At 25.4% G+C, this 17,117-nt stretch overlaps 1 non-coding gene across 1 annotated transcript; it reads left to right on the forward strand.

Moving 5' to 3' along the window:
• The first annotated feature begins 624 nt into the window (after positions 1-624).
• On the forward strand, positions 625-819 carry LOC145271763 (U2 spliceosomal RNA). The gene has a single exon (XR_013866117.1). It is a non-coding gene; the product is annotated as a U2 spliceosomal RNA (small nuclear RNA).
• Positions 820-17,117: the final 16,298 nt, after the last annotated feature.

Raw genomic sequence — 17,117 nt, forward strand, 5'->3', positions numbered from 1 at the left:
CCGCCCAGGGACAGCTCTCCCAACCGGTGATAACGTTCTTTCGATAAAAAGTTCCGGTGGTGAATTGCTTATCTCGCCATAACAATTGTGATCACTAAGCAATATTTGACGAGCTCCTAAAATCTAAACCTCAAAATTGTAGATCAATATCAACAAGAGCTAACACTTTTTTGATAAGACTATCTTATATATAAGACAGAATCAGAAAACAAGTTTGTTACGGAAATAACGCAAAAGAGTCGATAAAAATACACCAAGAGCTGCCAGTGCAAAAAAAAGAAAAGAAAACTAGAAGATTACTATGATTTATTTAATCATTAAAATGTGAAAATTAGATTATTTTCTATTTTAAAAATTATAAAAAATAATCGAAAATCCAAAATATTCATTAAATGGCCAATCCAATTTTTTTTTAAGTTGAAAGGACTTTATTTTTTATTTATTTCTATTTTTTTTTTTTTTTTTTGTAATTATTACGTTTCTTCTATTTAGGGGGGATTCTGATCCAGCACCGGTTCCTTTAATAATTATAGTTAAATAAGTATTTATAAAAAATTAGACAAAAAGACAAAATTTAAGTTGGGTAAAAAAAACAAAAAAACGCCAAATACAACTTTTAAGGCTAAACTCGCTTGGCCTTTTGGCCAAGATCAAAGTGTAGTATCTGTTCTTCAGATGCTGCATTGCTGCACTTCCATTTCTTGTTCTCTTTTGGTGGAGGATCAGTCCTTCACGACTGAGACATTTTTTTTTTATTTTTGTACCTTTTCTCCACGTTAAAAAAACGGGTATTCCGGCATAAAGTGAAAAAAATACTCTCAATTTTTATATCGCATAAAAGGAATAAAATTCCGGTATTCCGGCATAAAGCTCGAGACAATAGTCTCTAACCCTCTTTCACAACAAAAGGAACTAATTTCCCTATACACCGCTTTTGGTTACTATGGGAACAGTTAATTTTTGTGATGATTCGAGTTTTAATAATAAACATATCTTATTATTTTAAACAATATACAGGACATTTTAAAAGTAAAACAATATTTGTTTAATAGTAATAATTAAAGAAAAAGTTAAAATTTGACTTTTTGGGGCTTTTTTTTATCTAAAAAATGTGGTTTTGTCTTTGAATTTGGCCTTTTTTGCTGAAAGATTTGGCTTCAAACATTTATTATAGTCTACAATATACAGGATTTTTTTAAAGTGTAAACAATATAATCAGTGAATCACATATTTATTAATTTTTGTGATTCGAGGAATAAACCAATAAAATCTATTTTGTTTTTTATTATTGTTGATTTTTTTTTATTAGTATTGTTGATTTTTTTTTTTTAATTATTATTCGATCTGAAAACCCACGCAAATTATTAGTATCCTTGCCACTAATTAATCGAAAAATCGTACGCGTTCTGCTGCATTCATGGAGAAAATTGTTGATGATGTTATACCTGCAGCTGACCTGTGTTTTTTTGGAGTATTCTCTCAAAGACATCCTGTTACAAATAAATAACAGAATGAAAACGCAAATCAAAGCATTTGCAATAAGTGTACGCTAAATGTCGGATGTTTTTGCAAAGGAGAGATATTGTTTTACTTTTAAAATGTCCTGTATATTGTTTAAAATAAAATAAAATGTGTTTATTATTAAAAATAAATATTAATATTAAAAATAATAAAATGTGTTTATTATTAAAACTCGAATCATCACAAAAGTTAGCTGTTCCCATAGTAACCAAAAGCGAAAAGGGGTTAGAGACTATTGTCTCGAGCTTTATGCCGGAATAATACCAAAAAACGAACTTGATGTCTAACTCCGTGGGGAGGCATTGGAAATACGTACTCGCATTTTGATTAACATTATATTCGCAACCTGGTGTCTAACTCTGTCCCGTGGGGAGGCATTGTAAATAGGAACATTCGCAAAATTTGTCCATAAAAGGGCAAATCTCCGATTAAAATCGATTCAAAGAATAAATAATTTGTTTGTTATCCTTTAACATTAAAATATTGCGATAAATAAAAATAATTTTTAGCTAAAACATCGAAACCATCTAAAATGTTTTATTGAAATTTTCCTCTTTTTCTAAATTTTCTGCGGACTAGTTCTCTCGCCGCCATTTTTAAAAAGTGAAACTCGTTACTGACATCGTCACATCAATGAAATGATTGATTTTTCGACGAACGAACGACATATAAGTTTCTTTCTTCCCAGTAAGTATTTTATTATTATTTGCTGTTTAAAACATATTCGCTGATTCGTTAAGTTACATTTTCATCGATTTTATTTTAATTGATGTCATCAAAGTTATTTTCTTAAAGATTAATTTATTTTATTGAAGTTTATTACGCATGACATTAATTTTCGACATCTATAACAAAAAATACAAGTAAAAACTAGTAAAATAAATTAATTCATCATAATGTTTATTCTATATTGAAGAGGAGTTTAAATTGCAATAACCATTATTTTACGTTTAATAAAACGGACGAAATTTGCTTGGAAGTTCAGAAAGTAACCAAAGCATTAAAAAAAAAAAATGACAAATTAACATGGCGTCGCAGATATATGAAGAACAGGTCTTATTTAACATATAAAAATAAAGAAAAAAAAAATAGTATAAATATATATCATATTTAAAAAAAAAAAAGAGAAATTAACATGAAGAACAGGTCTTATTTAACATATAAAAATAAAAGAAAAAATAGTATAAATATATATCATATTTAAAAAAAATATTCATTATTCAAGTGAAATATAACAGTAAAGTCTTAACTTTGATTGAAATATTATGAAAATCTTGTAAAAAATTAATTATTAAAAGTAAGGTTGTTTTATCCTTCTTTTATTAAAGAGTTCCATTCTTGGTATTTTTTAAGGTTGAAGACAAATTTCTTAATACCCTTGCTATAACATTTACTTGTTGATTAAAAAAAAAAACAGTTGGCGCAGCTTTATTTTAAAATGTTTTCATCTAATAAAAATATCGTTAGTTTTCTCTTAATAGTCGCGTAAGGACTACAGTTTGTATTATTAATGTTATCGACTTTGTTACATTCAATAAAAATTCGCAACTTTTTTTTTAATGTTTTGATTTTAAAAAATACCACATTCTATATTATGAGATGAAAAATGAACGAATCTCTTGTTAAACGAGTTGTCTCTCTCTGCACAGTGACAAATTGTAAAACTGCGCCAATTGTAAATTCATAAGTTTTAAAACCGAAATTTCAATTTTTTTTTCACGAACTTTGAAACATTCAATTATTAAAAAGAAGAAATATCAAAATCGTTTGAAATTACACAGGTACAAACGGTGCTAGTGCACTTATTGAATCGCACTATATTGTAAGTAGTATTTTCAAGTTTTATTAAAGTTTTTATGATATCGGTAAATTTTTAGATTAGGTCCACCTCCATAATGTTCTCCTAAATGACGACTTATACAGGTTTTCAACTATGTTGAATACGGAAATCACATTGAAATTTTGCAGAAACATGTAGTTATCGAGATATAAAAAGTTGTATTATGCTTTGTATTCTTTGGCGGTCATCGTTTTTATGCGCGCGCCATAAACAAATCTAACAAAGATGGCCGCCGAAGAATACAATGCATAATACAACTTATTATATCTCGATAACCCCTTATTTCTGCAAAATTTCAATGCGATTTCCGTATTTAGCATAGTCGAAAACCTATAAAATTCTATAACCTTAGTAAAACATTAGTAAAACAAAAATCATTTTTACACTATTTATTTCAAGGTAAGAAAGTTTTATAACATTAGTAAAACATTAGTAAAACAAAAATGATTTTTTACACTATTTTATTCAAGGTAACAAATTTTTATTACATTAGTAAAGAAAAACAAAAAATTAAATGCGACAATATTTTAATTTGATGCTTGTTAAGATAGAGTCGGCAAATCGTCTTTTTATGTGGTCTTAGATAAAAAAAAACTATTACTTAATTCTCATATTCAAAAATAGTAATATGTAAAAAAATTATGAAAACTCGAGTAGAACAGTGCCCTAATACCGTAAAAACTGTCAAATAAAAATAATAAATAATTTTTGAAAATGTTGTAAAACTTTAATAATTTTATACGTCAGCCATTTTGGTATAAAACAATTTTAAAGTGGTTAAAAAGGAGATAAGTATATCCCTCGATTCTCAATCTTCAAGGTATTCACATGTAGGGAAAATGCAATTTCAACTAATTTTCGGATTTATTACTTAATATGTTCGACATTAACATTTAAGTACGTTTACATATTCAAAACAGTCTGTGGATTCCATCTTTTCACATTTTTAAATAGTCGCAATTTTTGTACAATTTTTCAAAGTTTCGCTTTAATTTTTTCTTTGTTTTTTTATGTGTTTATACGAGAATTTGGAACCCGATTTAACAAAAATGTAAATGCGACGATATTGTAGTTTTTATTAAACGAAAGATTCGAATAATTGTGAGAAAAATGATTTTTTCAACGACTTTTTTTAGTGTAACAAATTTTCATAGCATAAGTAAAACAAAAATGATTTTTTTCAAGTACTTTATATAATGTTACAAAGTTTTATAACATTAGTAAAACAAAAATGATTTTTCAACTACTTTATTTAATGTAACAAAGTTTTATAACATTAGTAAAACAAAAATGATTTTTCAATTACTTTATTTAATGTAACAAAGTTTCATAACATTAGTAAAACAAAAATGATTTTTCAACTACTTTATTTAATGTAACAAAGTTTTATAACATTAGTAAAACAAAAATGATTTTTTCAACTAGTTTATATAATGTAACAAAGTTTCATAACATTAGTAAAACAAAAATGATTTTTCAACTACTTTATTTAATGTAACAAAGTTTTATAACATTAGTAAAACAAAAATGATTTTTTCAACTAGTTTATATAATGTAACAAAGTTTCATAACATTAGTAAAACAAAAATGATTTTTCAACTACTTTATTTAATGTAACAAAGTTTTATAACATTAGTAAAACAAAAATGTTTTTTCAACTAGTTTATATAATGTAACAAAGTTTCATAACATTAGTAAAACAAAAATGATTTTTTCAACTACTGTATTTAATGTAACAAAATTTTATAGCATTAGTAAAACAAAACAAAAATTTAAATGCGACGATATTTTAATTTAGCGTTTGTTAAGATAGAGTCGGTAAATCGTTTTCTTTTGTTTTGTTTTTTTTTTTTTTAATATGGTCTTGGGCAAAAAAACTATTACTTAATTCTAATTTTTTTTTATTCAATTTTCACCCCAAACAAGGCACATTCTAAGTTTTCCATTTAGCGGCGCGACAATATTTCTTTGCTTGTGTATCGTTTTCAGAGATATTAATGTTAACAATTGAATACGCGTTCCAAACAAATATGATGGAAATCAAATAATAGCATATATAACGTAAAATAATAGCATATATAACGTACAAGGTGAAAAGCGGAAAAACTGAAAAGGAAATGTGCAGTTGTTAGTACAGCTTTGGAAAATAATTTAAGTCATATTCACCGTAAGAATTTGTTGAAATAAGTATAACCGCCGTGAAGGAAACCCATCAATAAATTAACGAATGGTAGAGTTTCAGGTTTAACTCAATAAATCTAATTATTTATATGTTTTTTTTTTAAATATATGCAATAATTGGACATGCAATAAGTCTGGATTTATAACACGGTGGAAATGATTTTGAAATAAAGTTTTCATATCCTTTAAATAAATTAGCATAATTTCTTTTTTTTACCGAGTTTGTCTTTACTATAGCATGTCGAAAATAGTAATATGTACAAAAATTACGAAAAATCGGGTAGAACGAGTCTATCACTCTGGTCTATAACAGTACGTCAGCCATGAAAGTGGTGAAAATATCATAAAAAGCACTTCCAATTTTTATTAAACAAAACAATAATTATGAGAATTGTTTTTTCGACGACTTGATTTACTTTATTTGCAATTATTGTTGAATTTTAAATAGCTGCAACTTTTTTTTGTATAATTTGCAAAGTTACGTTTTCTTAATTGTTTTTTATGTGATGTCAAGACTTTGTTATGTTAAATAAAACATAATTTGGTAGAGACTGCAGAGGTCAATTTATTTAAATTTTGACCCCTTAACATTTATTATTTTGGGCTCAAATCAAATGAAAATGTTTGATCCATGTCTAAGTAACCTACATCTTAAATTTCAAGTATTTAGACGCAAAATTGGTGGAGGGGTTTAATAGAGTTTTGAAAGGTAAAATCATTGAACGTTTAGTCAAGTTTGACAGCCAAGTTTCAGGCCGAAATCTCCCAAATTTCAATTCCCCTTATGCCAAATCTCGAGTCTGTAGACTAAAAATTGATAGAGTAGTCTGCCAGGAGAATGTACACACACACACACACACACACACACACACACACACACACACACAATATCACTTTTATAGATATAATAGATAGATTAATTCACTATTAATCTCAAACCCAGAATTATTTTCTATTAATTTACTTTTACTCTCAACTCCAAACTTATTTACTATTAATTCACTATTAATCTCAAACCCAAAATTATTTGCTAATAATTTACTATTGTTCTCAACTCCAAACTTATGTTATTAATGATCTAGACATTAATATCAACAAAAATAAACAGAATTCTAATCTTTAAAATATATCAAAGCTTTATTATCCACTTCATATTTGCCAAGATATAAAATATTACATAATTTTACTAATGATCTTAATATCAATATTAATAAAAATAAATAAAATTGTAATACTAAAAATATATCTAAGATATATTATCGACTGCATGTTTGCCAACGTATATGATATTCTATTATTTTCCTTATGATCTAGGCATTAATATCAACAAAAATAAACAGAATTCGAATACTAGAAATATATCCAAGATATACTATCAACTGCATGTTTGCCAAGGTATCAAATATCATTTGTTTTTACTAATGATATAGACATTAATATTCACAAAAATAAACAGAATTCGAATACTAGAAATATATCCAAGATATACTATCAACTGCATGTTTGCCAAGGTATCAAATATCATTTGTTTTTACTAATGATCTAGACATTAATATTCACAAAAATAAACAGAATTCGAATACTAGAAATATATCCAAGTTATACTATCAACTGCATGTTTGCCAAGGTATCAAATATCATTTGTTTTTACTAATGATATAGACATAATTATTCACAAAAATAAACAGAATTCGAATACTAGAAATATATCCAAGATATACTATCAACTGCATGTTTGCCAAGGTATTAATTATTCCATTATTTTTCTAATAATCTTTACATTAGTATTAACAAAAATAAACAGAATGTAAATACTAAAACAAGAGAAAAATCCAGGTTGTCCTCGACGGTCGAACATCTAAACAATATGATATAAATGCGGGGGTGCCCCAGGGTTCTATCCTTGGACCTCTATTGTTCCTGATATTCATAAATGACCTCCCCGACAAAATTGCCTCTGAGATGGATATATATGCTGATGACACTATACTCTATGGCAGGCACGACAGGAAGACGAATGAACACATTTCTAAAGAAATGGCAGAAACACTAGAGGAAGACCTCCAATCTGTAGTGGAATGGGGACAAAAGTGGTTGGTCGCGTTCAATGCTGCCAAGACTAAACTAGTTTCATTCAATAATTACAAGAAACCCTCTCTACCACCCATAGCAATGGCCAACGACTCTTTATCTGAGAGTCCATCTTTCAAACTCCTTGGCCTAACGTTCACAGGAAACATGAGTTGGAACAATTACATTGAAGGCATTGCCAGGGCTGCTGCAAGAAAGGTGGGCTCTCTCTACCATGCTAGAAAACTACTAACACCCGAAAGTATCCTGTACCTCTATAAGGCCACCATTCGCCCATGTATGGAGTATTGCTGCCACATCTGGGCTGGTGCGTCTGCTACTAGTCTCTCGCTCCTTGACAAGGTTCAAAAGAGAGTCGCAAACCTGATAGGCCCTGAACTGGCATCTAAGCTTCAGCCTCTGCCCCATCGACGAAATGTTGCATCCCTCTGCCTTTTCTACAAGTATTTTAGTGGTGAATGCTCTGATGAACTGCAATCACTTGTGCCCCCACGACGTGAGCATCCTCGACAAACCCGACAGGCTGCTAAATCCCACCCCCACACTGTAGAGATCCCTAGATGTAGAAGATCTTTTTACTCCAATAGTTTCTTCCCCAGAACCGCTAGACTCTGGAATTCCATTCCCGGTCCGTGCTTCCCCAACAGTACTGACGTGCAGAAGTCCAAGTGTAACGTGAACCGACATCTTGCTGCCCAAATCCCTACATAGTACCCCAGTAGTTGTTGCCCCTGATAGTAGCCCCCTACACCAAAGTGGCAATTTGCCTTGTTTGGGGTGAAAATGTAATTAAAAAAACAATTGACTTTTATTTATTTTCTAATAATCTTTACATTAGTATTAAGAAAAATAAACAGAATTCTAATACATGAATGTAAATATTAAAACAATTGACTTTTATTTATTTTCATTTACAGATGAATGGATTTATTGAATGTTTCATTGATGATCTAAAAACATTATGCAAAACTATTTTATGTGAAGGACAACACTGACACAAGTGACAACATTTTACTGGATGTTAGCATTTAATCATTTCTCTAAAATGGTTTCGAAATTCCACACATCTCGTAGATAATATAAATTATTGAGAAATATATTTCTAATTTTGAAATACATCAAAACATATGAAGAGATTGAATCACAAATAGTTCACTATTAATTGCAAACCCAGAAATTTGCTATTAATTTATTATTACTTTCAACTTCAAAGTTATTTACTATTAATTCACTATTAATTGCAAACCCAGAAATTTGTTATTAATTTATTATTACTTTCAACTCCAAACTTATTTACTATTAATTCACTATTAATTGCAAACCCAAAAATTTGCTATTAATTTATTATTACTTTCAACTTCAGACTTATTTATTATTAATTCACTATTAATCGCAAACCCAGAAATTTTCTATTAATTTATTATTACTCTCAACTCCAAACTTATTTACTATTAATTCACTATTAATTGCAAACCCAGAAATTTGCTATTAATTTATTATTACTCTCAACTCCAAACTTATTTACTATTAATTCACTATTAATTGCAAACCCAGAAATTTGCTATTAATTTATTATTACTCTCAACTCCAAACTTATTTACTATTAATTCACTATTAATCGCAAACCCAGAAATTTGCTATAATTTTATTAATTCTTTCAACTCCAAACTTATTTACTATTAATTCACTATTAATTGCAAACCCAGAAATTTGCTATTAATTTATTAATTCTTTCAACTCCAAACTTATTTACTATTAATTCACTATTAATTGCAAACCCAGAAATTTTCTATTAATTTATTATTTCTTTCAACTCCAAACTTATTTACTATTAATTCACTATTAATCGCAAACCCAGAAATTTGTTATTAATTTATTATTACTTTCAACTCCAAACTTATTTACTATTAATTCACTATTAATTGCAAACCCAGAAATTTGCTATTAATTTATTATTACTTTCAACTTCAAACTTATTTATTATTAATTCACTATTAATCGCAAACCCAGAAATTTGCTATTAATTTATTATTACTTTCAACTTCAAACTTATTTATTATTAATTCACTATTAATCGCAAACCCAGAAATTTGCTATTAATTTATTATTACTTTCAACTCCAAACTTATTTACTATTAATTCACTATTAATTGCAAACCCAGAAATTTTCTATTAATTTATTATTACTTTCAACTCCAAACTTATTTACTATTAATTCACTATTAATTGCAAACCCAGAAATTTGCTATTAATTTATTATTACTTTCAACTTCAAACTTATTTATTATTAATTCACTATTAATCGCAAACCCAGAAATTTGCTATTAATTTATTATTACTTTCAACTTCAAACTTATTTATTATTAATTCACTATTAATCGCAAACCCAGAAATTTGCTATTAATTTATTATTACTTTCAACTTCAAACTTATTTATTATTAATTCACTATTAATCGCAAACCCAGAAATTTGCTATTAATTTATTATTACTTTCAACTCCAAACTTATTTACTATTAATTCACTATTAATTGCAAACCCAGAAATTTTCTATTAATTTATTATTACTTTCAACTCCAAACTTATTTACTATTAATTCACTATTAATTGCAAACCCAGAAATTTGCTATTAATTTATTATTACTTTCAACTTCAAACTTATTTATTATTAATTCACTATTAATCGCAAACCCAGAAATTTGCTATTAATTTATTATTACTTTCAACTTCAAACTTATTTATTATTAATTCACTATTAATCGCAAACCCAGAAATTTGCTATTAATTTATTATTACTTTCAACTCCAAACTTATTTACTATTAATTCACTATTAATTGCAAACCCAGAAATTTGCTATTAATTTATTAATTCTTTCAACTTCAAACTTATTTACTATTAATTCACTATTAATCGCAAACCCAGAAATTTGCTATTAATTTATTATTACTTTCAACTCCAAACTTATTTACTATTAATTCACTATTAATCGCAAACCCAGAAATTTGCTATTAATTTATTATTACTTTCAACTTCAAACTTATTTACTATTAATTCACTATTAATTGCAAACCCAGAAATTTGCTATTAATTTATTATTACTTTCAACTCCAAACTTATTTACTATTAATTCACTATTAATTGCAAACCCAGAAATTTGCTATTAATTTATTAATTCTTTCAACTTCAAACTTATTTACTATTAATTCACTATTAATCGCAAACCCAGAAATTTGCTATTAATTTATTATTACTTTCAACTTCAAACTTATTTACTATTAATTCACTATTAATCGCAAACCCAGAAATTTGCTATTAATTTATTATTACTCTCAACTCCAAACTTATTTACTATTAATTCGCTATTAATTGCAAACCAAGAAATTTGTTATTAATTTATTATTACTTTCAACTCCAAACTTATTTACTATTAATTCACTATTAATCGCAAACCCAGAAATTTGCTATTAATTTATTATTACTCTCAACTCCAAACTTATTTACTATTAATTCGCTATTAATTGCAAACCAAGAAATTTGCTATTAATTTATTATTACTTTCAACTTCAAACTTATTTACTATTAATTCACTATTAATCGCAAACCCAGAAATTTGCTATTAATTTATTATTACTTTCAACTTCAAACTTATTTACTATTAATTCACTATTAATTGCAAACCCAGAAATTTGCTATTAATTTATTATTACTTTCAACTCCAAACTTATTTATTATTAATTCACTATTAATCGCAAACCCAGAAATTTGCTATTAATTTATTATTACTTTCAACTCCAAACTTATTTACTATTAATTCACTATTAATCGCAAACCCAGAAATTTGCTATTAATTTATTATTACTTTCAACTTCAAACTTATTTACTATTAATTCACTATTAATTGCAAACCCAGAAATTTTCTATTAATTTATTATTACTTTCAACTTCAAACTTATTTACTATTAATTCACTATTAATTGCAAACCCAGAAATTTGCTATTAATTTATTATTACTTTCAACTTCAAACTTATTTACTATTAATTCACTATTAATTGCAAACCCAGAAATTTGCTATTAATTTATTATTACTTTCAACTTCAAACTTATTTACTATTAATTCACTATTAATTGCAAACCCAGAAATTTGCTATTAATTTATTATTACTTTCAACTTCAAACTTATTTACTATTAATTCACTATTAATTGCAAACCCAGAAATTTGCTATTAATTTATTATTACTTTCAACTTCAAACTTATTTACTATTAATTCACTATTAATTGCAAACCCAGAAATTTGCTATTAATTTATTATTACTTTCAACTTCAAACTTATTTACTATTAATTCACTATTAATTGCAAACCCAGAAATTTGCTATTAATTTATTATTACTTTCAACTTCAAACTTATTTATTATTAATTAACTATTAATCGCAAACCCAGAAATTTGCTATTAATTTATTATTACTTTCAACTTCAAACTTATTTACTATTAATTCACTATTAATTGCAAACCAAGAAATTTGTTATTAATTTATTATTACTTTCAACTCCAAACTTATTTACTATTAATTCACTATTAATTGCAAACCAAGAAATTTGTTATTAATTTATTATTACTTTCAACTTCAAACTTATTTACTATTAATTCACTATTAATCGCAAACCCAGAAATTTGATATTAATTTATTATTACTTTCAACTTCAAACTTATTTACTATTAATTCACTATTAATTGCAAACCCAGAAATTTGCTATTAATTTATTATTACTTTCAACTTCAAACTTATTTATTATTAATTCACTATTAATCGCAAACCCAGAAATTTGCTATTAATTTATTATTACTTTCAACTTCAAACTTATTTACTATTAATTCACTATTAATTGCAAACCCAGAAATTTGCTATTAATTTATTATTACTTTCAACTTCAAACTTATTTATTATTAATTCACTATTAATTGCAAACCCAGAAATTTGTTATTAATTTATTATTACTTTCAACTTCAAACTTATTTATGATTAATTCACTATTAATTGCAAACCAAGAAATTTGTTATTAATTTATTATTACTTTCAACTTACAACTTATTTACTATTAATTCACTATTAATTGCAAACCCAGAAATTTGCTATTAATTTATTATTACTTTCAACTTCAAACTTATTTATTATTAATTCACTATTAATCGCAAACCAAAGAAATTTGTTATTAATTTATTATTACTTTCAACTCCAAACTTATTTACTATTAATTCACTATTAATTGCAAACCCAGAAATTTGTTATTAATTTATTATTACTTTCAACTCCAAACTTATTTACTATTAATTCACTATTAATTGCAAACCCAGAAATTTGTTATTAATTTATTATTACTTTCAACTCCAAACTTATTTATTATTAATTCACTATTAATCGCAAACCCAGAAATTTGCTATTAATTTATTATTACTTTCAACTCCAAACTTATTTACTATTAATTCACTATTAATCGCAAACCCAGAAATTTGCTAATTATTTATTATTACTTTCAACTTCAAACTTATTTATTATTAATTCACTATTAATTGCAAACCCAGAAATTTGTTATTAATTTATTATTACTTTCAACTCCAAACTTATTTACTATTAATTCACTATTAATTGCAAACCCAGAAATTTGCTATTAATTTATTATTACTTTCAACTTCAAACTTATTTATTATTAATTCACTATAAATTGCAAACCCAGAAATTTGCTATTAATTTATTATTACTTTCAACTTCAAACTTATTTACTATTAATTCACTATTAATCGCAAACCCAGACATTTGCTATTAATTTATTATTACTTTCAACTTCAAACTTATTTATTATTAATTCACTATTAATCGCAAACCCAGAAATTTGCTATTAATTTATTATTACTTTAAACTCCAAACTTATTTACTATTAATTCACTATTAATCGCAAACCCAGAAATTTGCTATTAATTTATTAATTCTTTCAACTCCAAACTTATTTACTATTAATTCACTATTAATCGCAAACCCAGAAATTTGCTATTAATTTATTATTACTCTCAACTTCAAACTTATTTATTATTAATTCACTATTAATTGCAAACCCAGAAATTTGCTATTACTTTATTATTACTTTCAACTTCAAACTTATTTACTATTAATTCACTATTAATCGCAAACCCAGAAATTTGCTATTAATTTATTATTACTTTCAACTTCAAACTTATTTATTATTAATTCACTATTAATTGCAAACCCAGAAATTTGCTATTAATTTATTATTACTTTCAACTTCAAACTTATTTACTATTAATTCACTATTAATCGCAAACCCAGAAATTTGCTATTACTTAATTATTACTTTCAACTTCAAACTTATTTATTATTAATTCACTATTAATTGCAAACCCAGAAATTTGCTATTAATTTATTATAACTTTCAACTCAAAACTTGTTTACTATTAATTCACTATTAATTGCAAACCCAGAAATTTGCTATTAATTTATTATTACTTTCAACTCCAAACTTATTTACTATTAATTCACTATTAATCGCAAACCCAGAAATTTTCTATTAATTTATTATTACTTTCAACTCCAAACTTATTTACTATTAATTCACTATTAATCGCAAACCCAGAAATTTGCTATTAATTTATTATTACTTTCAACTCCAAACTTATTTACTATTAATTCACTATTAATCGCAAACCCAGAAATTTGCTATTAATTTATTATTACTTTCAACTCCAAACTTATTTACTATTAATTCACTATTAATTGCAAACCCAGAAATTTGCTATTAATTTATTATTACTTTCAACTCCAAACTTATTTACTATTAATTCACTATTAATTGCAAACCCAGAAATTTGCTATTAATTTATTATTACTTTCAACTCCAAACTTATTTACTATTAATTCACTATTAATCGCAAACCCAGAAATTTGCTATTAATTTATTATTACTTTCAACTCCAAACTTATTTACTATTAATTCACTATTAATTGCAAACCCAGAAATTTGCTATTACTTTATTATTACTTTCAACTCCAAACTTATTTACTATTAATTCACTATTAATCGCAAACCCAGAAATTTGCTATTAATTTATTATTACTTTCAACTCCAAACTTATTTACTATTAATTCACTATTAATCGCAAACCCAGAAATTTGCTATTAATTTATTATTACTTTCAACTCCAAACTTATTTACTATTAATTCACTATTAATCGCAAACCCAAAAATTTGCTATTAATTTATTATTACTTTCAACTCCAAACTTATTTACTATTAATTCACTATTAATCGCAAACCCAGAAATTTGCTATTAATTTATTATTACTTTCAACTTCAAACTTATTTACTATTAATTCACTATTAATCGCAAACCCAGAAATTTTCTATTAATTTATTATTACTTTCAACTCCAAACTTATTTATTATTAATTCACTATTAATCGCAAACCCAGAAATTTGCTATTAATTTATTATTACTTTCAACTTAAAACTTATTTACTATTAATTCACTATTAATTGCAAACCCAGAAATTTTCTATTAATTTATTATTACTTTCAACTCCAAACTTATTTATTATTAATTCACTATTAATTGCAAACCCAGAAATTTGTTATTAATTTATTATTACTTTCAACTCCAAACTTATTTACTATTAATTCACTATTAATCGCAAACCCAGAAATTTTCTATTAATTTATTATTACTTTCAACTCCAAACTTATTTATTATTAATTCACTATTAATCGCAAACCCAGAAATTTGCTATTAATTTATTATTACTTTCAACTTCAAACTTATTTACTATTAATTCACTATTAATTGCAAACCCAGAAATTTTCTATTAATTTATTATTACTTTCAACTCCAAACTTATTTATTATTAATTCACTATTAATTGCAAACCCAGAAATTTGTTATTAATTTATTATTACTCTCAACTCCAAACTTATTTACTATTAATTCACTATTAATTGCAAACCCAGAAATTTGCTATTAATTTATTATTACTTTCAACTCCAAACTTATTTACTATTAATTCACTATTAATTGCAAACCCAGAAATTTGCTATTACTTTATTATTACTTTCAACTCCAAACTTATTTACTATTAATTCACTATTAATCGCAAACCCAGAAATTTGCTATTAATTTATTTTTACTTTCAACTCCAAACTTATTTACTATTAATTCACTATTAATCGCAAACCCAGAAATTTGCTATTAATTTATTATTACTTTCAACTCCACACTTATTTACTATTAATTCACTATTAATTGCAAACCCAGAAATTTGCTATTAATTTATTATTACTTTCAACTCCAAACTTATTTACTATTAATTCACTATTAATCGCAAACCCAGAAATTTGCTATTAATTTATTATTACTTTCAACTCCAAACTTATTTACTATTAATTCACTATTAATCGCAAACCCAGAAATTTGCTATTAATTTATTATTACTTTCAACTCCAAACTTATTTACTATTAATTCACTATTAATCGCAAACCCAGAAATTTGTTATTAATTTATTATTACTTTCAACTCCAAACTTATTTACTATTAATTCACTATTAATCGCAAACCCAGAAATTTGTTATTAATTTATTACTACTCTCAACTCCAAACTTATTTACTATTAATTCACTATTAATCGAAAACCCAGAAATTTGCTATTAATTTATTAATTCTTTCAACTTCAAACTTATTTACTATTAATTCACTATTAATCGCAAACCCAGAAATTTGCTATTAATTTATTAATTCTTTCAACTCCAAACTTATTTACTATTAATTCACTATTAATCGCAAACCCAGAAATTTGCTATTAATTTATTAATTCTTTCAACTCCAAATTTATTTACTATTAATTCACTATTAATCGCAAACCCAAAAATTTGTTATTAATTTATTATTACTCTCAACTCCAAACTTATTTACTATTAATTCACTATTAATCGCAAACCCAGAAATTTGCTATTAATTTATTATTACTCTCAACTCCAAACTTATTTACTATTAATTCACTATTAATCGCAAACCCAGAAATTTGCTATTAATTTATTAATTCTTTCAACTCCAAACTTATTTACTATTAATTCACTATTAATCGCAAACCCAGAAATTTGTTATTAATTTATTATTACTCTCAACTCCAAACTTATTTACTATTAATTCACTATTAATCGCAAACCCAGAAATTTGCTATTAATTTATTAATTCTTTCAACTCCAAACTTATTTACTATTAATTCACTATTAATCGCAAACCCAGAAATTTGCTATTAATTTATTAATTCTTTCAACTCCAAACTTATTTACTATTAATTCACTATTAATCGCAAACCCAGAAATTTGTTATTAATTTATTATTACTTTCAACTCCAAACTTATTTACTATTAATTCACTATTAATCGCAAACCCAGAAATTTTTTATTAATTTTTTATTAC

The sequence above is a fragment of the Euprymna scolopes genome, chromosome 46 (assembly GCF_053919585.1).
Source record: "Euprymna scolopes isolate OS-2025 chromosome 46, ASM5391958v1, whole genome shotgun sequence".
In the NCBI taxonomy this organism is placed as follows: Eukaryota; Metazoa; Mollusca; class Cephalopoda; order Sepiida; family Sepiolidae; genus Euprymna; species Euprymna scolopes.